The sequence below is a fragment of the Haliaeetus leucocephalus genome, unplaced genomic scaffold, assembly GCF_000737465.1.
Source record: "Haliaeetus leucocephalus isolate CR32 unplaced genomic scaffold, Haliaeetus_leucocephalus-4.0 Scaffold566, whole genome shotgun sequence".
Lineage (NCBI taxonomy): Eukaryota > Metazoa > Chordata > Aves > Accipitriformes > Accipitridae > Haliaeetus > Haliaeetus leucocephalus.
Window position 1 is genome coordinate 6,153,351 of NW_010973002.1, and position 27,450 is coordinate 6,180,800.

General features: G+C 36.9%; 1 protein-coding gene across 1 annotated transcript in view; it reads left to right on the plus strand.

The window, feature by feature from the left end:
• AGMO (alkylglycerol monooxygenase) overlaps window positions 1-27,450 on the plus strand; it is a 198,486-nt gene that overhangs the window by 53,414 nt on the left and 117,622 nt on the right. The window lies entirely within an intron of this gene.

Genomic DNA, 27,450 nt, shown 5'->3' on the forward strand with positions numbered 1-27,450 from the left:
CAGGGTCAACCCGCCACACAAACAAATCATTTTAATTCTGTAGGAGGCAGAATGTTGGCTTGCTGTTTTATCTAATCTAAAATTTTAAGAGTGGAAGGAAGAGCCTCTGGCAAGGCCCAGAAAACATCAGCAGGTACTTGTACCCTCATATATTGTCACCGTTTCATTTTCTAAAATTATTTTCTGCTTTACCTCTCAAAGTAGCAGAAGTTTCACTGCTTCACTTCATTCACTGAATGTTTGTATTTAAAATCCTTGATGTAAAACTAAGCTTCACAGAATGCAGAAATTAACCTCGAATAGGACTCAGAAGATGTGTAAGTAGCCAAAATTATTTCACATTTGAAATATATCCGTGAAGAATTAAAGAACTGTGAAATGAATCTTGCTTTGTTTCAGCATAAATCTTTTTCAGCAGATTGTGGTTAAAAAAACCCCCAACCATTTAAGCACAATAAGTGTTTAACTGTAGATTTCTAGTATGTACTGTTACTATGTTCATTCCCATAACATATGACAAAAGCCTCCTCATAAACTTATAATATGTACTTCTAGTGGCCCAGCAGGATAGAATAAATATATCCACTTTTTGTTAACAATGTATCTACTAGCTGCTTGAAAAAATTCCTAATATAAAGAGACTCAGAAGGGAAATGAATATTTTGTCTATTTGTTTACAATTTAAAGTTGAAAATGAAAGTGAAACTCTTTCTGTCCTTAATAAATTCAGATTTCCTGGAAGGACATGTGGATTCTTTTGCACTTATCTTTCAATTTTGTATTCAATAACATAATAAAAACCTTTCCTTTACAACCAGGTATTTGTTATTTCTGAGTAGTTCAAAACCAGAGGCTTGAGGAATATCCTTCCTAGGAAGATAGGTTCTCTGGTATAGCCACATGTAAGCTTTGAAAGGTCTTCTGTTTCAAGCCTCTGCTTGCTTTTAAATCGCTCTAATCTCTGCTGCTAAAGTCACAAAGTAATGAGTGTTGTTTGGTGCCGACGGGTGGATTTTGGAGACAGCCAGAATGCCATGATGCCCTAGAAGACATAATTAGGGGTCAGACTAGAGAAAATCTTGCAAAAAGCTGTTTAAGCCATTCAGATTTGAGAAGAAAGCTGACACTGTGTTTCCTTACATCAGTCAGCAGAGCTGGCCTGTGCCATCTCCAGAACTGTGTCCATTCAGATTATACACAAAGAAAGTGTCCTCTCTTCAGAGGAGCATGAAATTTCAGTTTGTCATGTTTGTACTCCCAGCAAAATTTTAATTGCTAATCCAGACGGGTTTTACTCTTCCACACTAGATATCCAGGGCTATTTTTGCCAGCCCTCAACACACCTTTTGTGTTTTGGCAGAGTAAGTCTGTACTGCACAATCTGCTGAGGCAGAAAGATAAAAAAGTCCAGCTCCTTTCATTTTCCTGGGAGTCTCTGGGATTGCATGTGTCATCACAGAAGGGCTGGAAGACTTGACCAGAAATCCCACCATGCTGGAAAGATGCTGGAGGAACAGGCTGTGAGGATGAGGAAGGTCTCCTGGGAATGGCAGTGTTGGGCCCCTCTGGGGGGGCCTGTTTAGAGGACCCCCTGTTTCCAGAGTGTCTTCCCACTTGACCCCAGGTATAAACTGTTTTTCTGTTGTCTGGTTAGGGGGAAGGCTGCAGCAGGAGATTAAAAAAAAAAAAAACAAAAAAACAACCAAAAACATTTCGGCTTCATTCCATATGCAGTGGATTATCTGTGACTTTGGGGAGGACAGTGCATGCCCAGCCCTATTTCCAGGGTGTTTCCAGCCACACCAAATACTTTCTAGAGAAGCCCCAGGAGCACCGTACTTTGCAGGAACAGGATGTATTTATTTGCCAGTGTGTGGATATAGAGACTGATCGCATCAGAAGATCTTCGGCTTGACCTTGGGTTACATACATGTAATTTGTGTATGTATCTACACAATATATATACATTCATGTTATCTGTGTACATCTAACATGTACAGTTCCTGTGATTGCATGTATCTATTTCAGGATAAGAAAGACAACCTTGAGCCAGTGTCACTATTTTTCTCTTACATGAAACTTAAAATTTTGGTAGTACTGCTTGATTGATTCCAGCTATAGCCAATTTGGCAAATAAAAAGTAAATTTTTCCAGTTTTTTAAGCAAGCCCATAGAAACAATGTTGAGAAAGGAAATTGTATCTGGCAAGTTAAAGCAGCCTGGATTGCTATTCTTTACTTCACTACAACATACACCCACACAAACTTTGAACTCCATTGCATCCTAAGTTCCTGCTGGCTACATTTCCAAAGATTCAAAATATTTCTAATAAAAGAAGTCATCAGCCAGCTTTTCTCTCTGAGTTCTGAAATAGATGGTGTGACCTGTAGTTACCAGTTTCCAAAATTAATGGATGAATCATAAGAAGACATACTTTATTCTTGTTTATAACTTGAAAATGTTGGCCCTTGTGTTTAGGAACTTCTTGTTTTTTTTTTTTTTTTATTATTCACAATTTCATTATTATAAATGTGGGAAAAGTTCCTAGTGGGAAAAGAATGCTGCAGACACACACACAGATCCCAAAGCCAACCCCCGCATTGCAATTTTCCTATTGCCTCACATCTGGAATGTGTAACTTGCAAACTCAACCATAACAAGAATTATGGTTGAGCAAGTTAAAAAGTTTGCATTTGATGAGGAGAGGAGTAAAGTTGACCCTGATAAGGACATTTTTTTTCTTTACACGAAGCCACATCTTTTTTCTTAAAGGAAAAGAAAAGAAAATACGTGATAACTTTTAGACTAAACCCAGGAAGTTAAAACCCTGCTAATGAGAGCTCAAGCTCACACAGCTGGCTTGTAATCAGGACTGACTGTACTCCACATTGTCTTGCACATATATCCAGTCTTTTTTTTCTTCTTCTTCTTTTAAACAATCATCTGTACATTGCAGCTGGGACATGGTGATTTTTTCAGTTCATAGTTCATAGCTCTTATTTATTGAATAGCATAGTGAAGGGTAACTTGAAAAAGGGGTATTGGATTGGAGATTTTGACTATCTTCCATTAGACATAATTCAGAATTTCTGTACTAATACTTGGATGGAGTAAAACAAGACCCTTGGATGGAGTAAAATAAGACCAAAGGCAAAACAATGTAATTCACCTAAAAGGATTATGTATTTCAAAGTATGCTAAAATCAGCAGCATAAAAAAATAACAGGTTTAATCTATCCCTGGTATAACTCAACTGAATTCAGTAAATGTACTTCATAGATTATTTTATCATTTCATCATTTCTAGTTGGATAATTAAGAATTATTATATTTGCGGAAACCTTTGTAAACCTGATGTGTCTGAAATCCTGATTATAGATTTTGTGCAAATTGACAAAATCTAGTTCATTACAGGTGTCCAAATGTGAGTTCACGTTCCCATGAGCTGTGCAAGTATGTACAAAAACTGTGAATCTACAGTTGAACAGTAATTTTTTATCTTCTCTAACTTACTTTAATAGCTAAACTCTAACAGAATTTATAAACATCCATTACGGGACGACCTGAGCCTGTTTCAACAATCTTACAGTCTTTGTGAAAAAAAAAAAAAAAAAAAAAAAAATCAAATGGATCCAATTTCCATTTTCCATGGTCAAAGTTATGCATGGAAAAATTACACAAAAATTCCATGAGATCACAACCACCAAGTTATAAGATTATGATTCTGTTTTCAAGGCTAATACTGCCAAGTAGAGATTTGAGTCTTGCCAGAGATGTACTCCATCCTGCATAAGTAAAGAAATGGAAGATCTGCAGGCTGACAGAAATCAAGCAAAAAGCTTGCTAAAGAACTGTAGAACAGTAGAAAATTTTCACTATCATCCCGTAACAAAAGTCTGTCAGGAAGTTATGATTCAATAAACCCACGAAGACCTACTGCATTTCCAAATAATAGGAACTGGGGAGGTATTAATTGAAAGGTTTAATTATATAAATATAACAATGATGATGATTATAAGCAAGAAATATAATCAAGAAAAGGGAAAAGAAGAGATGTATCAATATCAAGCCACAGTGAACACTGAGGGATACAGAAGCAGCGCTTTATGAACTTACTAATGCTGAAGATGAATAAATTTTTACAGATAAGTAAACTATTACAGAAAAGATCTCCACAGCTACAGACTAATCTTTCTATTAGCTCCTGATGAATTTACATGAGTTATTTTGTAAAAAAAATTGAAAGATTCCTGACTACTGCAGCTAGACACATAACATGTGTTCAGCACACTTCTTTCAGATGTGTGCAATGAAAGCATCATTCATGGAATAGCTCCCAAACAGGAGTATGCTATACTGAGAGCTTAAATCCTCCACTCCCAAAGTGATCAGATCAGCATGAAGAATGATTGAACCATTCTCCCTGTCTGCTCCCATTGCTGATCTGCGAGAGAGCACTGTAAAATATGGGTGGACATAAGATTAGCATACCAAATGCACACTGGAATTTGCTCAGCACCTGAAGTTGAAAATGTTGGATGTTCAGGATAAAGATGTTCACAGCAAACAACTCCCTTTGGTGAGAAACACTGTATCTTTTTCAGAACAAGTGGAGCTCCTTAGCAACCTCCTAAAGAAATGCAATATATTATATTAACCTGGCTGTCACTTCCTTTCAATAGATCTGTTTCCAGATTTTTCTCATGTCTATCAAATTCACTGATTTTTGTACTTTATGTAATTTTGGTGTTGGTTTTTTTTTCCAGTTTAACTGCACAGAGGCAGCTAAATAATTTAACAAGGACAATATTGGCTGTTCAATAAACTTGGGCAAAATGAAAATCATTGCACTCATGGATGCCTAAAATGATTGACTGCAAAGCAGTCACTTGTGAATGGTACAAATTTCAAGTAATTTGATTTCCAGGTACTGAATCTGACACTTGGCATCTAAACAAATATGTTGTAACTATAAGCAAGATGGTGAAATGAAGGCATTTCCCTTTTCACCAGGTTTCCTCTTCACTACTTCCAGGCAGGTTGTTGTCATGTAGAAATCTGAAACTGGTTTGTGCTGACAAAGACGTTGAAAGCCATTAATAATATTGGCTATGCTTACATTCACATTGTACTGCAGAAAAGGAGTCAAACTTCTTCTGAGTCCTACAGAGGAGCTGGTTTTCCCAGCTTAGTATGAGTGTGTGATGTGGAGATTGAAACACGTGCTTCAGCATTTGACTATTCTCTTGCTGTATGCTCCAATAGTGAGGAAGTAAAGACCTAAAGGAATCTAAATCCTAGAAGACTTGGTACTTTCTGTATATTTGACAGCCCTTTCCTGATGGCAGGAATTAGCTGCCTTACAAAAAAAAAAAACCCAAACCCACAAACCAAAAACCTAATACTTACAGATTGTTTTCCATTTTACAAACTTGGATCTGATGATATAATATTACCAATATATCAGTAATTGTCTATGTTTAAATATAGATACATAGGTAATGTGATACAGATGACACATGATGATATTTGAATATAAATTGTTTATTGCTCAATGTAGTACCTTACCACATAAAAGCAAATAAAATACCCAAAATGCTTACCTGAAACTTAATAAGAACTTTCATTTTCTGTACTCCATTTTCATGTTATGCTTGACATAGTGGAAAAACAGTTTTCTCCCAGAAACTGATGAGATTAGGCTCTGCACTCATTGTGGCTGCTGTCCTTCCATCAAATATGTCATTAGCTTTAGCATGGGCTTGTGGACAGAATTTCACAACTGGACTGGAATAAAGTTCAGATATTTAGCATTTAGACTGATGCTTTGAACCTGAAGGATGCACAGGGTTTGCAGTCCCATAAGGAAGTGTTATAAGCATTGTAACATTTACAGAAACAGTTCCTAACACGTATGTCTAGGTACAAGTAGTGTTCGTGTTTTATTAGTTACCGTACTTCCTCATTCAAACTGTTTAGTTCATTATTTAGAATGTAGCATTGTTAGATTGCTTTTAGTTTTAATTTTTTATTTAACTCGTGCAACTTGGCTGATTGCAGGGAATATAAATTGGTTTACGTTAGAATGGATGACATTAAATAGAAGTGACTGAACCTTAAAAAATTACTTTCTTTAAAGGTTTTATTTGTTTATTTTGTTGGTTTTAGTCAAATTAAAGAGCTGAGTAAGTTTTCTGTTAATTTTTATCAAGATTCTTTTAAATTTGTGTGCCCTGATTTTGAATTCAGGTGTGGAGCCAATACACTGAGATATGCTTGGACCAGTATTGCCCAGAGGTAACTGCTGGTGTAGCAGCATCACTATGTTGTGACACAGAAGACAGATTTTACTATTAGTAGGTTCTAATACTGCACTATTACTAAACTGCATAATTTTGCTACAGCTGATGCAAGAATTGTAATATTGCTTAAGCCTTACCCCTTGTTCCTACCAAATATCGAAGAAAAATCTTCAGCCTCAATAGAAATATTTTTTTAAACAGTAAATTTCTAGACTTTGTGATTTCAGTAAAAAAAAAAAAATCTTAGCAAGTGTGACTCAAGTGCATTATACACATTCTGAAATCAAAAGGAGTATTGTCACAACCCCAAATTTGTTGCTTTGTAATCTCATTGATTTAGTGTAATGTTTGTGGGTCTTTCCAGAACTATGTTCCTGATTTCTTAGGGACCGTTCTCCAAGGATGGGTTAAAATGTCTAAAGGACTACCTTGTGATGGTGGATAAAAATCAAACATTGAAGAATTTGATCAATCTCTTTTTTATTAATTTTTTTAAAATTTAATTTTAGTGGGTTTTCTAGTCTTTTATTTATTGTTACAGTGACAAGTTGATAAGGTAATTCCAAGTCACTGCATCTGTATTTTTATTAATTTTCATCATTTAAAGATGTTTAAAGTTTTGAAAGGGAAATTTTGCCTTACTTAGGAATAATCCCTTTGGAGGAGTTTTTGGAAACTTTAAGTCCCAGTCAATAGCCCCATGCACAGAAAAAAAAAAAATAAAAAAAATTGGTCATCTTTTCTGCAGCACTGACAGCTTTGGCTTATATTAAAATTACAAAAACACCCTTAAAACCACAGCCCAAAATCTGCCACTGGATTTTATTTGGAAATATAGCCACATGTTCACTATCCCTTGCTATTATTAAAAATTACATTATTTTAGCAACAACAGTGTTGGCTCATTTTTGGTTGATCTTGATTTTAAGTTCAGGATACAAAATGACAATGTCATGCTGAGGGAATTTCATTATTTTGAGGCCAGTTTCTGTGACGAGGAAGACACTGGAAATGTTTAACATTAGGTTTTAAATTTTTACAGCAAATTTACTTCTACAAAGCTTTAGTAAATACTAAACTTCCTGAAGTCAGTAGGACTCTAATGCCATGAGTTGTTTTGCAGTTTGGATTATAATAAAAAAATCAAGATAACTATGTTTTATTTTCTGATGTGTCAGAATAACATGAAACTCAAAAGTAAGATTGTGCTTTTCTTTGTTATATGCAAATTTCTTATGGACTTATAACAGTTGTTTGTGTGGTTAACAAAGAATTAGGTTTCTTGGATGCAGGCAAAATGTGCAATGGAAGATATATACTTATTTACTTTTTCTCTAAATTTAGCCAATGTCATTGCCTTGTGGAAAACTGTATTCAGAATTTTAACTTTAAACAATAAAAGTATTTTGATGTTTGTTAGTTTTAGAAGAATATATTTCCTTCCAATTTTTCTTACCCTTAAAACAAAAAAAACCCCTTCAATTTCTAGTCCTAGCAAGCAAAGAAGCTTAATACTAAACACCTTTAAATCAGAGTTTTTCCACATATGCATTCCAATCTAAGGAATTTTTACACAGAAAATATATGTTTAAAATACAGTTTTTTCTAACCTAAAAATCAAAATTAGCTGTGCAAATGAAACTGATGCAATCAGCTAGTTTCTTGGAAACCATAAAAAATGGCTGTCAGTAACTAGGAGAAAGATTACACCTGTGTAGGGCTTAATTTGTTGTTGTCATGGTCTCCGGGAAAGAAATCTAAGTGGAAGGCAGAAAACAAAGTCCCATTTCTTTTTCCATGCACCTTTAAATACATCAGTAGCATCTGGACATCAGTTTGATCTCTAAAATTGAAACTGGGTTCAGTAGAGTATGGTAAAGCGAGACTTTCAAAACGGCAATAAAAGCGGCTGTTGGATCTCCAGCATAAGGGTGGCAGAGGGATGCCTCTAAACGTGTTAAGGCTGATTGAAGAACAGACCAGAAAGTTACTTAACAGAAAGTTTATGTAAAGGTAAATATTGAAACTATTCTTGCTGTATGTGAGGAACACCTGCCAAGCGAATCAGATTTACATTAGAATGCTATGTGTGCTGTGGTCTTTGTCACCAGCCTAATTAAAAGATCCTTCTGAATCCACTATGGTACTTCTCTTCACCACGTGCTTTCCAGAGGAAATTGTATGTGTGGGGGATGCTGCCTTGATGGGCAGTATGGCTGTGCAGAGGCACTGCAGAGCACAACTGCCTGGCAGATCCCGCCATCAGTGCAATGCGGTGCCTCGGGTCAGGACACAGCCGATGTACTCCTGTACCATGGACGTGAGACCTCTGCTGAAAAACATTTAGATTCATGAGGCTAACCAATGAAGTTTGTTTGCATATATGGGTGGGAAGCATCATTTTGTACTTCGTCTGCCTTACCTCTTCAAACTTTGATGCTGCTATGGCTTAGGTACACGTTTGCCTTTCAGTGCCATCAATGCTTCCATGGTGTGAAGTCGGGTGATTACGTTCAGTTTCTAAAGGAGAAGAACTACCTCTTTGTTCTTGCTTCATTTTTTTCTAATCACTTCAAGCCCCGCTCGCTGTGAGCTGTCTCTGAAGGGAGTAGCCCTGATCCCACACTCCCTGTCACCCTGCACATGGCTGCCCATCGCTTCCCCCACTGTGCAGGCCACGGGGGGATTATACAAATCCGGAAACATAACACTCTGCCACACCATCATTCTCCTCCACTCACGCCCTCCCCTGGCATTTTCTTCTCCTTTAAGTCCAGCTGCCATCTCACCCGGACTGCTTTGTTGCTCAGGTGTGCATCAGCTCTTTCCTTGAGCTGATTCCGTTTAGTAATCCACTCTACTGCCAAGGAAAGGCATATTTCTAATTTTCGATAGGTGTAAGATCCAGAGATATAGGAAATCTTAAACTAAAGGTAATATTATAGTTACCTTTATTACCATCTCTGAATCATCTCATCTAGCTAAAACTGTATACGTATTAACTTTCAACAGTCTTGTAGGAAATAAATGAAAGATTTTTTACTTTAACTTCGATATCCATTGTATTATATTGTCTTCTGTATGAAATGAACAGAGAACAAGTTTTCAATTAAAAATTACTAACTGCATCACAATGTATCTATGATAAATTTCATTTTTACTGAAGAAGCATTAATACTTTAAGTAATAAATTATCATTTAATCTGTATAAATATAATATTAAAAATCTGAGGTTCTTATGTATGCTTTAGTACTTAGTATAAGTCCGCACAATCCTGCAGAATGCTATCCATTCACGTTAGCAAGATAATTTACTTTTTACTTAATCCTGCTGTCCACGGACAAACATGGTTGATCGTCTGGACACCAGTATAGGTTGTTAATATATATGTTGTTAATCAGCTTATTAGTGCTATTGACAGTTGATCCTGTTATACTTCCTATTTTTAACTTAAATTCCCATGGATTATTTAAAAATAATAATTATTTTTTAAATATTGACATATTTAAATTTATCATGATCTATTTTAAAATTTGTTAGCAGTACTTTTCATAAAAAAATATCCTTTGTCCCTAACATTGCATTGATTCTCGCCATTAACTGCTTAACCAAGTCGTTGATTACTTTTCTGCAGCTATAAAGAAATTAAGACATTTTGGACTTAGTAAGTAAATAGTTAAAGTGCATACTTTATTAAGTTCTTAATATTATAACTGTTAAAGTCTCCTTGGATTTTTAGTATTAATGGCTTCTTTGTTCTTAAGTTACATCCCCTAGCCTCTTTTCTTGGAGGCTTTCCTTCATGGCTCCCTCAGCAGTACTGAGGCCACACATAGCAAATACGTAGCTGATGATGCTTATTTATAAAGGATTTGACCTATTCCTTTCTGCTCGCCCTGTGCAACTTTTCCCTTATGACCTCAACATTTCACTCAGTCAAGCCGTGTAAAATTCTGCTTGTTTGTGGGAAGTGCTTCTAATGAGAGAATACAGTATCATTTTCCTTGTTTGTTGGTCATTGTCCTCACGATTGCTATGGTAGAGTTGGTTGCACAGATGTTGTATTTTGAGCTGAAAATTTTTCATGACAGTTGTGTAAGGCTGCCTTAATCACTACAGGCTTTCTCAGCCGTCCCTTGGCTGTGACCTATGACATCTTCACTCCCCTACTTCTGAAACCATTTCCTAATAGAACCCAGCAGATCTTGTCTGTGATAAATTGTAATTCTGGGTTGCAGCTGGAGATCTCATCAGATGTGCAGTGTGTTCTGGGGCTCATTCATTAATCCAAAATAGTGGCCACAGGCAAATCCCTACATGCACGTTTGAAGTTTTAAAGCTCAGTTGTGCTGAAAACTGGCCTAGTAAATTAGGCTGTGAGTTCTTAGTCAGTCACCTCTACCTGTATACTAATGGGTGACTGTATTGCAGAGGGGATGTCATTAGATAATACATAGCAACATACTTACACAGAAGTACACAGAGTATGGTATGTTTATGGACTCAAAATCTTATGTGCATGTTGCTCAGCTTCTTGATCTTACATTTATATAACTTTAACTTCAAAGGAGCCATCCTGTTAAGAGCTCAAAATCACACTTAATCTCTTTGTGCGTTGTCCATAGCCTGCCTCTCTTCCATATTTTAAGTGATTTTGTACTTATCTTCTGGGCCGAAGAAGCATCAAATCCGTCTCAACATGCAAAGTGATAGAATGAAGAGCTGAGGGGCAGAGGAGCGTTATTGTTCTTTGTCAAGAGCTTTACTAGTCAGTAGAGGATGACCACGAATGTAAGGTGATGTTTTTTAACCATGCTCTGACTGCCATAAGCATCATTTGGATTCATAGCAACTGGCCTATTTCTAAGCCAGAGTTTCCCATGAATATTTGTTGAGGTAGGGCAAAGCCATATTTGGGAAAATCAGCAGCAGTGTATGAGTTGGGGCTGGTGAGTTGCTCGCGCAGGCCTTGGAGCTGTAGCTTGGCCATTCTAAAGATCTGATTGACACCCAGAGATCAAAACATTAGGCATCACACCAAGAGAATTTGTACAGATTTGGGAAAAATGATTGGGGGGGAAGCAGGAAATTTCAGGGCAGAGCAGCTATATTTCTCAATAATTATCTCATTGATCTTACCTAGTAAGACCAGAAATTAATCAGTAGGTTAATTTTTCTTGTCCAGGCTTCCTCCAATATTTTGACATACAACAAAAATGTTATGAAGACAACTGGTTTTTTTAGTAGTGTGCCATCAGCAAAATTTTTCTATGCAGAAATAAAAAATTAATGTAGTACGCTTCTGAAATGACTAGGAACAATCTTCTGGATCTTTATGGTTGCTGATCTTCTTGATTTATCTGAGAATTTAATACAAATGTTTATCATTTGTGGTTCACTTTTTAAGCTGCAAGAAAACCATCCCACCTGTAGATTTTACGGTGCATGAGCTCATAAACTGTATACTCCTTGGGTAATGAGGTTGGCAATTTATATGTAAGCTCCTAACATCCATAGGACACCAAAGGTATGAAATTATTCTAGAGTTTAAGTTCAAGAAACTTTATTTATGGTCTCTAGAGAGTCCCATTGTTTCACAGGCCTTATTATCTCCTGTTGCTCTAGTCTAGCACTGCAGCTCAGGAGAAGACTGACACAGCCTACTGTACATGCACACTGCTGAGGCCTCAGCACCTTGCAGGATTAAGCCCTATCTGAAAAACTACTTGTGAGTGAGATGTTTTTCCTGAGCTCGATTTCTATGCCATTTTTGTCTACTCTAACTTGATAGAACAGATTATGATAAAAATACTTAAACTATCTCAAAACTACTTAAGTAATATAAGGGAAAATGCAGAAAAACTCAGTATAATAATGAAATCAGATCACCTTTCCGAGGTTTTTATTTTTTTAATAATAAACATAATTATGGAAAGAATCATGTGTTTTAATCCTTAAACTGGATTGAAGTTAAAGCTTTTAAGCAATCTTGATAAAAGGAGACTGCAAAAAAATCTTTAAACATTTAAAATATGCCAACACTCACAGAAAATCCACTCACAGAGTTTCTTCAAACAGATCTTTGTCCCTGGTTATGGTCATGAAACCATGAGGTCTGAGTCTGATTTGATCTGTTCACTTGATTTCTCTACTGGAAGAGAAGAGAGTTGAATTAAATGTGAACAGAAAGTTGTGATCATGCTATTTATGTAGTGGTTTTGAGAATTCTCTGAGAAATGTGCTTACTATGTACTTCCCATTTTGTGCATGTTCATCTGTTGATCTAAGAGTCAAGTAGAATATTGATACCCTTGAAAATATGCTAGAAGGGTCACAGAAAAGACTGTGGTGGCTGGCATAGAGTATATTGGTTCTGCCCTTGATTCTTGTAACTTTTTAAGTGTTCTTCTGATATTCAGACTGATTATGTATGAGCATTCTGCTCTTCTCTGCTGCATTAAAACAAGGGGACAGTAAGTAGTCCAGAATAAATTTCTTCATTAAAATATGCAAAAGCAGAATCAAATCTGCATAAATGAACATCTGTATGTACAGTACACTAACATAATATTTAGTCAGATGATCACACAAGGATTATGGCTGTGGACTTCAAGAGATGCTCCCCAAAACTACCTCTCAGTATGTTTTGCTGCATAATAAGCTCTTTCAGCTCAATTTCTTGCATAAATGCTTGTTTTATTGTGCTGAATTAATGAGGATGGCATTAATTGATGTAATACATGGATAAATGCTGAGTTGTTTCAGTTGTTCAGTTACTTACACAAAGGCTATCAAGACTGTACATGGTGCAAAATAAAAGAAGCATTTTTAAATCTCTGTGAATCTGATTGAATAGAACATTTGACCAGACAAATAATCACATCTCCATATGTAGCAGGTCCCAAATTAATGAGACCTTTGAGATACAACTGCTCATCTGACTTTCCTTGAAATGCGAGAAAGCTGGAATATAGTGAAGGCTTCCAATATCTAAAGCTCTGCCTTACCACAACAGTGGATATGTGCATAAACTAGAACAAGAAAACTGTCTGAATACAGATACCCCCAAACTTTGAAATGTGTCAAGCTGGAAAAAGATGCGAAAACCCATGTATTTCCTGCCCACTGTGTCATTTCAGGGAGGGGTGCAACTCCAAGAAGTTTATAGTGATATACTGATTTGAATAATCCCCATGCAAGGTTTATTCTGTACTCCTTGGAAAGTCTTCTTTCCATCAGCTTTGGCTATACTCACTCCACCTGTTATTCCATCGCCAGGCCAGCCCAGTATGTTTAAAGAAAATGTGCTGTCACTATAAATCGTAAACAAACCAGCCAAAAACCCATGCCATGTATCAATGAAAATGCTTGCATGTCTGCAGAATCAGGATCAAGAAAATGTGTGAAGTATGTTGTTAAAGCTATTCCTGAAATGTGATCTATACTGGGAGCTGTAGTATAGTTTTACTTTCAAACTCTTCCTCTAGCATTCCTCTGGAATAATTATGAGGAAATGAAGCAGCAATCCGTAACTGTGAATATTAGTAGCTGAAGGAAGTACCATGTTCTATGCCTGCTTTAATAAACATATATGAAGAATAGGTATAGCTAGTTTATACATTTTTGTAGTTTGCCCTAAGGCTCCTGATAGATGTGAACTGGAATTTAGCAGTTCACGTGGCCTCATGCTCCTGCACCTGGAATGCTTGAAGAGCTGAATCAAAACTCAGACTCTAATCGACCAAGATGACATTTAAAATGTAAATAGACATAAATGCAGAATAATTTCTAAACTTTTATAAAGTGTATGATAGGCACAGTTTATTCTGTCTTAAATATTACAGTGTATGATATCAAATTACATTGGAGAGCGCTATTTTGGAAAGTAAAGATAGGTGTTGAGTGGATTGCTCTTAAGTCCAGTTGTAATACTGTAAAGCTTGCACTCCTGTACTGTTTGTTAACTTATTCACTGGATTATTAGAATCTTTACAGCATGAGTATACCCCACAACTGGTAATAAGTTTGCTTTGCTAACAGTAATTTAGGTCTGCTGTCAAGCAAAAGCCATTCTCACATTAGTTTGAATTATAAAATAAGCTTTATTTTATAAATGAAAATTGCTTGTATAGTTTTGAAATAAATTAATGCAAATTGGGAGCTTAGAGATGTTAATTTTTTTCTTGCACCTGTGAAACACCTTCCTGAATTTAAATTTATAGCCTCTGAACTGTGACCCATGTTAGATGAAGGAGAGATTTAGACATGGTCGGCGCAGTTGTAGATTAATGTGTCGTGCAATCCGTGTGACTACAGGTTAGTCATGCCCATTAGTTTTCCTTCCAAATGTCATCTTTTCATACAGGAAATATGGTTTAACTTTAGATTTTGTTTTTATCTAGTAGCACTTAATCCTCTAGATAAAGTTTTTGCTTGGGTTTTTTTTTTCTTCCCCTTTTTATATGGTTTGCTACATAATTTGTGTTGTAAAAGGCAAAACTTCTGTTACACCTACCAGTTTCTCCTCTGGGTATGCAGCATTGTAAATTATTAAATACAACTACAGACAGTGTCATGATAACTTTTAATGTGATGGTGAAGTGAGAGCATTGATCTTATGTAATTTGAGTCAGAAAAATCTGAACAGGTAAACTATTTGTAACTTCTTACAGCTGAATAGGAACATAAGTAATATTAGTAACAGAAAAAAGACCATCTGGTCCAGCTTGCCTGAGTTTGTTTGATTGGTTGATTATAATCTCAACCACCTGCTTTTCCACTGAGTTCTACTTCATCAGTCCTATCCTATTCCAGAAACAAATGTATCTGTCTCTTGTACACATTTATAAATCTTTCCTTATAACTTTGATTATTCAGACCTTATGTGGTCTTATGGCACAGGAGATCCCAAAGTCTCAGAAGAGATTGGAGCTGGTAGGTTCTGGATGCTCAACAAATGCATGGAAAGAAATGCTCCTGATCTAAGGGTTTGTAATCTAGTTTCAGAGAAAATATGTGGATGATTAGAAGAGTGGTGTGATAGAATTAGGTGAACATCTGTGTGGTGGTATGATATTTTCAACTACAAAATGCAGATGTTTATTTTGCTTTTAGATTTAACAACAGACACCTGTACTGTTTATAATCTGTACTGACATCCTGCTAAGACATTTATTATTCTTTTCTCCCATTTTTATCAAGGCAGTACTACCTTTCTTGTATTTTTGAGGGGGGAATAAGAAGAGTAGCACTCTTAAACTACAGTTCTTTTTGCTAGTAGCAGAGGGAAGTAGATGACAGCCCTGTGAAGTAGCACTTTCATTCTATAAACTAATAACCAGAGAAATTTACTGTTCTGCCCATGTCTCTCAATTTCCATTTACTTTATCAGACATACTGCTTCTTTATGGCAGTGGTTAAATAATTGGGAATGTTATTTAAATGGGATCAAAGTGATTAAACAATCACTTAAAAAATTGTTTGATCTGTTTCTGCAAAATAATGTCAACTTTCATATCCTTCAAGTTCTTTATAAACACATGTGAATTTACTGTCCTGATGTGTTTCAGCAATGAAATCTAAATTAGGGTCACTTGTGTCCATAAAAATTTTAATTTTTTTTTTTTCCCCCTTTCTTCCCCCTCCCTGGAGGTGAAATGTGCTATAGCCACTGTCCTAGATTTTGTGATACTGGCACCAGGTGCTGTAAATTATACTACTTCGATTATCTGGGTCTTGATTCCCTAGTGTAAGCTCCTAGCAATTCCTCTGGGGTTTTAGCAAAGGATGTTCTTAGCCTGGACTGGCACTGTTGTGCTGTGCCTCTCTCTGGCTATTTTTCAGCTGCTGCTGAGTGTCTCCTGGCTAAGCAGCTGAAAAAAAGACTTCATCCATTGCTGGGGCCGTCTACCAAATAATGTAAAGTAGCGCTGGGTTGAATACAGGGTAGTCATTTAACTTACAAGCTTTGAGAGCTCCCATACTGGGTATAGAGATAATGGGTACTGGCACGCATATAAAATACCCTATGAAATTATACATAAATGCTTACTGTTCGATTTGCCTTAACACACTGTAAAACTTTGTACTTACAAGTATGTTTTCCATAAAAAAATCAACACTTTGCAGATAAAGAGAGAGATTCTCTGTTTCCCTCGCCTCCCCTGCTAACTGTGGGAGGAGATTGGCTGTGGAGTAACAGGACTTTTTTGGTAACTAGAGTTACGTTTGGCACAATATGCATAAAGAGGCCAACAGCACACTCTCATTTTGGGTCAGTTCTTTTGTCTAGCAATGAATTTTAACCAGAGATCTCAAAGCAGTAGAAAAATTCTATTTTTATATTGAAAATAAAATACCCTACCATTGCCAGATAATAATGACACTTTATAAAATAGAGGAGCCTATTTTTCTTAGGCAGATCTGTTTCCTATATACAGTTTTAGTGGTTGAGGTAAGTCTGCAGTCCAGTATCTTGCACTTCATAGCTTTAATGCTTATTTTTGTGTGTTTGGAAAGTACAAAGTACAACAGATGCATCCTGCATTGAGCTTTCAATCTTAGCTCATTTTATAGCTTAGAGCAAACAGATAAAGGATAAAAATTAAGTAATTTACAGTGGGATATATTAAAATGTCATAATTAATCAGTTAAAAATAACTCTTTTCCGTACTTGGTATTTTCTGTCTCTGAAATCCTTTCTGTTCTGTTAGCTCTGCTACTAATTATCCAGCCACTAGCTGTAGGCCTTTAAAGTCAGAAAATGCAACATCAGTCAGGAGACATGTGGCTGCAAAAACCAGTGAGCATGTAGGAGGAGTGCCTTTACAGGTCAAGTGCTATAGCTGTACTTTGACAAATCAGTCTGAATTAGCATCATAGAAGCCTGTTGGTATTCCTGCTCCCCCGCACCTCCAGCTTCATCTGTTAGCTGCTGCTGTTGCCAACCCTCATTTTACGCTCCCAGACCTGTCATCTGTTTCAGTGTTTGCTGGCAGTGCTGGAGTAGCTTCGTCCCCACAAATATCACTACCAAAACTTATGGCAAACATTGATATGAATTCCATACCTGAAAATCCACTGCCTGTGGCTTCACCAGTCTTCAGCTAGTAATAATTTAAGAGGAGATGGGCTGTAATGTAATTGCTCTCACTGGTGGTCAAAGTTCAACAGATAGCATCAGTAGCAATAGACACTCAAGTAAAAGACTTTCTTAAAGGCTGTTTCATGCTAAATGTGTTTGATCGTACTGCTGGTACCTGTATGCCCATGGATGGCTCCAACGTAAAGACCTAATTGTGTAGACCCAATTTAGGCACGTGTCTTTGTGCCCTGCTGAAGGGACAGAGCAGGGAGTGGTGGGAGAGAGAACCTTAAAGATAGCGTTTTGATGCTAGAGGCATCTTCTAGATAGTCCTAGATGACACGCTTAGGGGTGGGCTTTACCAGATGGATCCCAGCTTGGTGGGGTACGGAGGCAAGCTTATATGCCCCCTTTCTTTTTCACCTTTAAATTGAGGCTGCATGCTTTGACAGTTGCTTGTGTTCTGGTCTCTTTATCTAATCTGTCTACATGGCTTCCATGTCCTCCTTGTTAGAGTGATAAATGGAAAAGGCTATTAAAGTTTCAGCACGCTTAATAGTGTCCAGAGACAATCTGTTGTATGACAGATGCAGCGATAGGCATTTACTCAATGGACACAAAGGATCTATGGTTAGCTATATGCTTTTAGGAGTGGGAGTATAACATAAGTACTTACAACACTGGTCCAAATGTAATTTGTGGAAGTGCAGGTTTCTTTTTTTGTGCATCACATACGCTATAAATAAGCAGTATGACTATAAAATACAATGGATCTATCACTGTTAAATAAGCACGTTGTATCTGTTACTGTATTGGCTCTTTTAATCTCTCAGAGAAATAATTTGACACTTGTTAAACAAATGCATAAATAAATATGGGTGGCCAATCTCACTAAATACCTGAACTTGACCTCAAAGTGTCAACTGTCCTTTGTTTTGAATTGTATAATATATAATGAACTTGTTTCAAAATCTGTTAAAGTTAATGGATATTTTTCAACTGAATTCAGTAAGGATCAGGTCCACAGAAAGTACAAAACTCATGTGCATTTCCTAAAGTGCCTGTCTGGGTTTTTCTATGGTTTGCAATTCTACAAAGGAGTGGGACAAAAGTTGGATGTAAATGTTTTCTTCTAGAATATTTTAAAGTTTATTTAAGGGTGGTGGTGTGTCTTGATGTCCCCCAGCTTCCCTGATATCTCAGTAAATTTCAGTAGAATCCTTTGCAAATCTAGTCTATATTTCCACACATCTATCATTCAGGAACTTGGCTTAATAAATCACCTAAAACAGTCTGCAAGAGAAAACTATGTAGAGCTAATTTTTCTTTTATACTAGAATAACTCCATTGACTTATCAGTGTTAATTCTTACTTTATCTGGCTTGGAAAAATGAAGAACCAAAGAAATGAATGCAAGAAATCAACCTAAAAGGTAAAAGTTACGTGAAGGGGCCATGGATATTTCCTTTGAAAAAGTATGTTTATGCCTTTGAGTTGGAGGACTTTAATTCATTCCAGTTCATCTTTTTTTGTTGGTTTTTTTTTCGTTTGTGTGTATTTCCCTAGCATTCTTTGAATGTATTGTTCTGAGGGGCAAAAAGTAAGATTAATGTGGCTGAGTTAGTATCGGTTATTGTTTTCTTCTTAATATCCTGCAGCTTTATGTTGCTTTAACGTATGCACATTCAGAGTTTTGAACATTGTGGGAAAAGGTTTCACTGGCATCCATTCTTGCCATTAAAGTGCTTCCCATCTGAATATTGCCTGCCAAAATATGTGGTATCCTGCAGAGCAAGAGGATGAGGACATAGATTGCAATGAAGCTGAACAGTTTGCACTTCCTAACGGTGACACTAGACATCAATCTTTTGTAGAGACAGCCCAGAATACAGGAGCATAAGAACTCTCACCCCCACTCCCCCACCAAAAAAACAAAAGGAGAATTATCTTCTCTTTTTTTTTTTCTATTTCATTCCAGATCCTCCAAGATGAATATGTTCTCAAATTGCATAAGCTGACATTTCAGTGGCTGAGACGCTTATAAGGAAGGAAAAAAAAATAGGAATTGAAGTAAAAAATAATGTAGGTTCTCTGAAGTAACTTTTCTTTTTAAAGAATTTATTTAATTTAGTCTCAGTTCTCTTTATCATCAAGCTAAGGAGTAGAGTGCTAATTTGGTCACAGTTAATGTGTTTCACACATTTATACCACAGTTTGACATCAGTATTCAGTAACACCAAGTTATATTATACAGGTTGGCAATGGCTCAGAACTAAAGATTGCCAGTGCTATAATCGGCCATATTTGGAGAAGCTTGAGTCAAGTCTACAGCTTGTATAAAGTGGCACAGATCTGTAGAAGTCACTTTGCACCAGTTGCTGAGGATCTTCTTTACACAGAAATTTGTTGCAGGTTTTTATTTTAATATATAAATCTAATTTCACCAACAGGATGATTTATAGTTGTGCAATTAATGAGCCATATGCTCCTCTTTGTAGTAAAAAAGGTGCAGAAAGAGCTAAGTGCTGTAAAAAATTGCTACATCAATGAGTTGCAGAAGTTAACATGTATTGTGTCACTCAATCAAGAGGCTGTAAGGGTGTAAGGTGGATAAACTGCTATAACCAGTAGGAACCCTCACTGAAGAAGGGATCGTTGAAAAACTTGAGCCCAATATTGGTGGGAAATGCTTGACAGGGCTTGGGATGGGGTTCCCAGACAGGATTGTATGCTATGATTTAGTGATCCTTGAAAGTGCCATGGCACCAATTTATTTTTTGGTACAAATCAGAGCTGTTTTCAGAGTCTTACACCTAAAGAATCTGTTACGAAAGCCAGAACTGGAAAACAGGGTACCTGAATCAAGCTTTATACACCCATGAAAGAGAGAAGTGTCAGTGTAACAGCTGCCACTGTCATGGTTTCTCATGATCCAGAGACTCAGATCTTTGCTACACCGATCATCCAGAGCTCAGGCGAACAAAACTTTAACCAGCTGCAGAGCTGCTCCAAGCAGCTAGAGAACTTGAACAATTGGCTTCAGGAAGGTGTGTGAAACAAGTTGGTCTGGCAAGTTGGTATAGCAGAATTTGTGTGAGAGACCTGCTGTGTACTGAAAGACTTGTCAAATATTGCACTATTTTCAGAGGTAACATTTATACACATTACTAAAACTTCATTCCTTCTGTGTGTTTCTTCATCTTTTGAATTTTTCCTATTTGTCTTTGTGGAAGTGTCCAAATCCAACATTTGCATGCTAAAATTGCTTTGGATCATTTATCTTTGCAATATCTTTTCCCCACAAAAGAATGCACATTCATTTTCTATTAAAACTATGAGTGAAGTCAGAGATTGAGTCACTGTGAATTAATTTCTGAATCCTTACCTAATAACCTTTATTCCTTTGTGGTTTTCCATGGCATGTGTGGAAAGAGGCAGTTTGATTCCCGCCAACTATATGAAAAGCTCACAGGTTGGGACTGTCCTAATGTAATTAGCAGAGACTCTTACTGTTGTTTACATGGATATAACTATGTTGCATGAAGTTTGATCCATGCAGCTTAGCTTCTGAGGGAACTACTCCTACTAAAAGAGACTGAGTCTTTGGGAACACTGTGGTTTTTTTCTAGCCTTTCCATTGATGTCCTACGCTTATGAGGATGCCAGGAAATAATGCAGGGCACGTATGGGTTGAGAGGACCATTATTTTTGACCTGGCAAAGCTCTGCTTTTCTAACCACTTGATATCTTAAATATTTTACGGATTCAGAAGTGTATCTGAGTATAATTCACAGTCCCCCAGATTCTTGCTAAGAGGGGATATGATCTGGCCCATTGTTTATTCTGGGTAGCATATGTAATACTTTGGCTTGTTTTGATTCTTCCCACGTTTCGCCAGACCATTCTGCATCTTAAGTTTTGCAGATCTTATTGTGGATTTTTCGTGTGGGAGCAGTTTTGTGTTTTCAACTGGTATGGCAGCAGATCAAGCAGGAGGTTTTGGCTTGTGCACTGATTCTGGAGACAGGTTTTGTAGAAGGTTGCTCCAATTTTTGGCTTGTAAGCCATGGGAGCATATACCATGTATTACTTGATTATAAGTTAGCCCACTCACTAAATAGTTTGCTGACCGCATAAAGTAACTTAAGAAGAGGGCTGAAAAACAGAGATAATACTGAACAAAGCACAGAAAAAGCACATCTTGCATCACAGAATGATCAGATACTGGACGCCTAGTGAAATTTCCTAATTCAGCTGCTGGATTGCAACTGCGCAGGTTACAGAGTGTCTCATGGTAGCATTATTTTCTGTTTGACACTGGCTGTGTGACACGCTGTATGATTGCCTATCCTGGAATTGTCTGGGTACCGCAATGTATTTCACTGCAAAATGACCAAAGAGGACTAGATAGTGCTGAGGCTGAAGAGGTGCTTCTGAGTTGTTCCAGTTCTCCTCCTGACACACAAACACTGGGAGAAAAGGCTAACATAGTGTGTTTTTCCTATTATTCTAAACACTAGTGTAACTCTTTACTTTCTAAATGCTGAGAACTGGTCTATGTCAGGTACCTGCATAGATAGGTGCTTCTCAATAAAAATCTGCAGAAGAAGAAAGTTAAGAAAATTGTTTGAAGCTCTATAGTGAATCAAGTCTAATTTACCACTTCAACTCAGATCTCCATACAGCTAGCCTTTTGATTTACATATGTGATCATCCTGAGAATACAAACTGCTAACGCTTACTGTAGCCAAGGCCACAGTGTAAGAAAAATGTACACTTTTTTTTTTTTTAATAAGACACATTTCCCTGTATACATACTTCTTTGTGTGTGGTACGTAATACAGTCTTCCAGATAAATTCCTTGGATTTAATCCTGTTCTCATTAAACCCACACAGCTCTACGCTTACACTAAAGTAACTGAGGAAAGAATTTGTTCCTATAAGAATTATATTTCAAATAAGAAGGAGGCAGAGGCTTTTGGCAAATAACCTATCTTGCAACTCTTATTGAACAATGCCAAAACAAAAACCATAAAGCAGAGTTGGATCAGAAGAGTAACAAATAGGGTCTACACCACAACAGACTAAACAGGAGAGTCATGTATGGATCATATCTACTTCTGTAGTGGAGGTAACTAACTAATCTGTGTAGGGATATTTCTGTTTTCATGTGAGGTGGAATGGATTCTAGAGTGACTTCCCAATTTTAATAAAGGCATCCACTTTGGGTCCCAAAATACAGCTTTTTAGCCAACTTTTAATAAAACAATCCAGTAATTGTCCCTCCCAGTAACAAAACTTAAGTGGTGCTCTGTCTCAGTGGTTGTTCATTCAATGCAAGTGTAGAATCCAGCAGGGAATGAGAATCTTTGAAAAAGCCCTGCATGAGAAGAGATTTATTTGAACATTTCAGAAGCATCAATAGAACAGATCAATTAGAACAAGGCAGGAAGGTAGTAAGTAATCAAATAGCTGTTTTGTGAATAAGAAAAGCTAATAGTTTAGTGGAGAAATTATTTAACTACTATGTATTCTTCTCTGTTTTATCTTTGTAGGAAGGGTTGAAATGCATAGAAAAGGGAAGGGATGACTGGAAGATTTACCTTCCAGGCCATTTTTCTTTCCTCGGTTGCCCTGGGGTTTCTACTAATCCTGACTGGAGAGAAGTAGACCCATGAGGTGATCCTTTTACTATTGCTTGTAGGCGAATGCAGCACAGTGTACCTGCCTCTGAAGCGCTGCAGGTTACAGCTGCTGTAGGAAGCAGCAGTTTCTGCGCTGGGGTCAGCAGGGACCGTGCCGTGGGCGAGGGGTTTCTTGCCACATGCTTGGCTTTGTGGAGGTCATTGTAATGTGGTAACCTGTGGCACAGTCAATGTAATTTTGCTATCTTCTAAGCTTCTAGCTAGGTAAATAGTAGTTCAGTTCCTTACTGAATACGGAAGGTATCTAACCTTGTAAGAGATGGCAAGCATAGTCAAACTGAAGGTTTTGCTTAAATTTAAGTAGATGCTGAGGGGAAACTTTCACCTGTTCTTCTAGCTACAGTCAGCGTTGACTGAAAGAGAATGGAAACAACATGACTCATCATACGGACGTATTTCTAAATAATCTGTATTTTTTTTCCACTTTACTTTAGATCCAGGTCTTATAAAGCTGTGTGCAAAGCTTTAATTAAAAGGTCTATCTAATCTTTTTTATTCACTAAAGATTCATCAAATCTTTACCATTTCACTGATTTTGAGGACTGTGTAAAAAGGTTGTTTTCATTGACGTCACTCTTTGAAATGACTACAGGTTTTTTTGGCATGCATATTTTCTCCTGATGTTAATAAAATGAGTTGGGCTGTGGAAATCACTGAAAGCTACAGAAGTTAATAAAAAAGTCTCATTTTGTACTCTATGCATTATGTATTCTTAAAGAGAAATCTTTCATGCACGATGACCAGTTTCTACTGCCACAAAAGAAATGCTTCAGAAGTAGTGCAGTATGGCCCAGGCGTTGGATCTATCTTTGGGTCTCATAGAAAGGGATTTGATTAGTGTCAAAAAAGAAATTTGGAATAGAAAAAAATTAAGGCTAAGTAGAATCATTAGTTGCCATACCAATATGTTTGTGACGGTGTGTGAAACATTTTATGCATTAATTAGGAGGAGGAGGGAGGGAAAAAGTGGAAAAGAAGGATAACATTGTTAATCTTTCTTACTTCTGGAAAACCCAGAAAAGAAGATAAAGTGGGACTGCTGCAAAAAGCTTGGCTCCAACTTCTTGGTAACCGATGCTTAATTGGTGCTGCAAGGCTACTATTAAGTTCCCCCACAGCCGCCTCTTCTCTAGGCCACTTCCCTTAGCCTCTCATTTTCTTTCTTCTATCCATAAAATTCATGTATTGAGCTAATGCTAAAAAAGACAAATCTTAATTTTCCTTTAAAATTAGCTTTAGGACACAAATATATCAACCGCTTGGAGCCCACTGATTTTAGCAGCTGCAAGTCTGACTCTTGAGAGAACTTCATGGAGACTTAAAGAGCTAGAGTGAAAACTGAGGGCCACATGATAATCCATCCATCATCCAGCAGCTCCTGTGTAGCACCAATTTTCTTTCCTTCCTCAACTATCTACATGGCATCATTCATTCTCTTTTGGGATTACATGCTGATTCTTTTACAGTTTATATTGGGTGATGGAAGAAAATATTCATTGGTTCTGTACAATGGTAATAGTAATGTATTAAACAATAATTAACTCCAGTAGCAAGATGTAGTTGTTCTATTCTTCCCCAGATGTGAATAGCTCATCAGGTCTCCACCTATTAACACAAACCTGGGGAAAGCCACACCAGGAAAGGAGGCCCTTGCTGTGCTAGATTATAGTAGTATAACTTTCCTCACAACTACATGAAAGGGAAATGCCACCTTTGTCTTCTGTTAGAGATAATTCTTCATAATAGCAGAAGATGCAGAAGGTTTCCAAGACCCAACTGGGTGTAGTACACAGGAATGTAAAGCTGGTCCCACTGTGAGCAGGAGGTTGGACTAGAGACCTCCTGTGGTTCTCTCCACCCTGAATTATCCTATGATTCTATGATGTTCGCTCTCCTGAATCAAAAATAGGGGTTTTGTGCACGTGTATTGCAGTTATGTATTTTTTTTAATTGTATTTACCAATCACATTTGACTTAGGAAACATAAAAAATTCCATTATAGCATTGTCTGAGTGTCTTCACCTCCATCACCTACTTTTTTCCTGTGGCTTCATGGGAGAATTTGGCTGGAAAGATCTACAAAATGTGGTAATACTTCCCATTTTCTACACAGATTTTTTTACAAACTCTGTGTTGGAATTGGCCATGTCTCGGTCTTGCTCTCTTTTTTTGGTCATTATGTAATAATACATATGAGAAAGTGCATGTGAGAGAGTCTTTTACAATTTCATTCTCATTCAAATAACTTTTCTCATTTTGCGTCAAGTTATCATCATTATGAATGAAAAAGTGAAACCGCAACTCTTCTATAGACACATACATTTTGGTTTCTGTCATGGGTAGTTGGTGAGCAGTCAGCTGTGTTCCTTGAAGAATGCTTGGTCTGTTTCTTACATTTGTGAGTTGTCTTTTAGGCTTTATGATTGTAACATTTTTAATGTACTAGTGCTTACAGACTGAGTTTTGGGGTGAACTATTTCACACTTATTCATGATGTTATTCTTTAGCTTCAAATAAAAAGTTATTGATGATCAGTTTCTTCAGTTAAATTTTGAAGACAAAAATTATTTCTGATCAACAACCCTGCCTACTTAGCCAAGGATTTTAACATAGTCTGTGTCATTGATGTCAGCAAGAATAGGATTAAGGAGCAGGATTTAATTTACTTAGCTGTAACAGAAGTCAAAACCAGCTTTAGCAGTTATATTACTTGTGGCAGAATTGTTTGTTTATGTCCCTAATATTCCTGTGGTATATTTTTGAATGATAGATCATTTAAGCTGACTCGCACGTCTGAAAGATTAACATTTTACCAATATTCAGTTACCTTATTCCATATTCTTGTTAGTGTAAGAGGCAGTTTAACTTAAAAATGAATGCTAATAAAATGCCTTTTTAGTAATTCATTTTGAAAACCATTTGACCTTAACTACAATGAAAGTAGACTGTAAAAATCATCATAGGTTCCCTTCCTTGAACTTTTCATAATGCTGAAAAATGACTGAGGGAAAGAAGCAAGATCCAGTTACTGTACCCTGTTTGCACAGCTGTACCTCATTGAGTGGAGGCTTGTGTTACACACAGTTTGTGATAGGAAGTAAATGCTTTTAAAACAACTAAGGAGACAGGTCTTTAACCTCCACCTTTTCAGATGCTTTGTTCACTCATTTAGCTTCTGTCCAGGTCTTGGGAAACATTTCAAATACAAATTATTACTGAGTACTGAAGCTCACCTGAATAATTAATCTCCTAGTGAGCTCATTAGGCAGAGATGTATTAAAGGTGGTGTTGGGGTTTTTTTGAGAGAGAGATCACTAATTCTTGATGTAGTGAACACTTATTCCTTCAGGAACAAATGCATTTAAAGAAGGAAGAATTCTCAGATTTAGTGTTAAGTGTTTTACGATAGTTGAAATTACAGGTTTAATTCAGCAATTGTAAGGATTTTCAAGGACTTAGAGCACATTCAAAAGTGTTGTTGTCATGTAAGTTACCAAACTGTCAAAATTCATTAGATTTAAAATTCTCATTTTCTAGCATACAAGACTTACCTCCTGTTTCAAGACTATCTAGTCCCCTGAAATAGTGAAGACACCTTGAGATTCATTAAGAGGATTTTTTGGCATTACTTTACATTGCAAGTACATGTTAATCACCAGACCTAAACTATTTGATGTAAGCTTGGCACCAGATAATTTCAGGACTTTACATACACATTATAAGATCATTCTGTGAATGGGGTTCTAGTATCCGCCAAAGGCACTTGTCTAATTGCTCTGGTGAAACAAGTCAGTGGCAATGGGAGTGTGCAGCTGGCAGACAGCCAGTTAACTTTTAATTTGTCTAATCAGCTGAGGCTTTGTGTATACCTCATCCTCTGAAATACCTGTGACCTTAAATTTAGGTTTATACTAAATAAGCATTATTTGGGCTGCAGTAACTTCCCACTTTCTTGTTTTGCTATAATTAAAGTCAACCTCATAGCTGTACATCTGATGGCCTTGAACATTTCTGACTTAACCTCTCACTTAAGACTGTCCAGATATCAATATACCATGCAGAGGGGCCACCCAGATCTGTGCTTAATGAGAAAATGCCTTGAAATACAATCAGGATTTTGAAGTATTCTTCTTCACTGCAGTGTATTAGAAGTATCGTGCCTTCAGGGGACATGGCTGACACTCGTTTTGCCCTTACTCCAGCAACTCTTTTTGAACACAATAGAGCCACTGCTCTCCTTCAGCTGGGTCCAGAGTTCCCAGCAAGTGGCCATTTGTTCTTCCATTTGTCACTAGTGGGCAGGCAATGGCTGTGTTTTGTGGTCTGTGCTATAAGTGGCCTTGAAGATATACATGTTCCA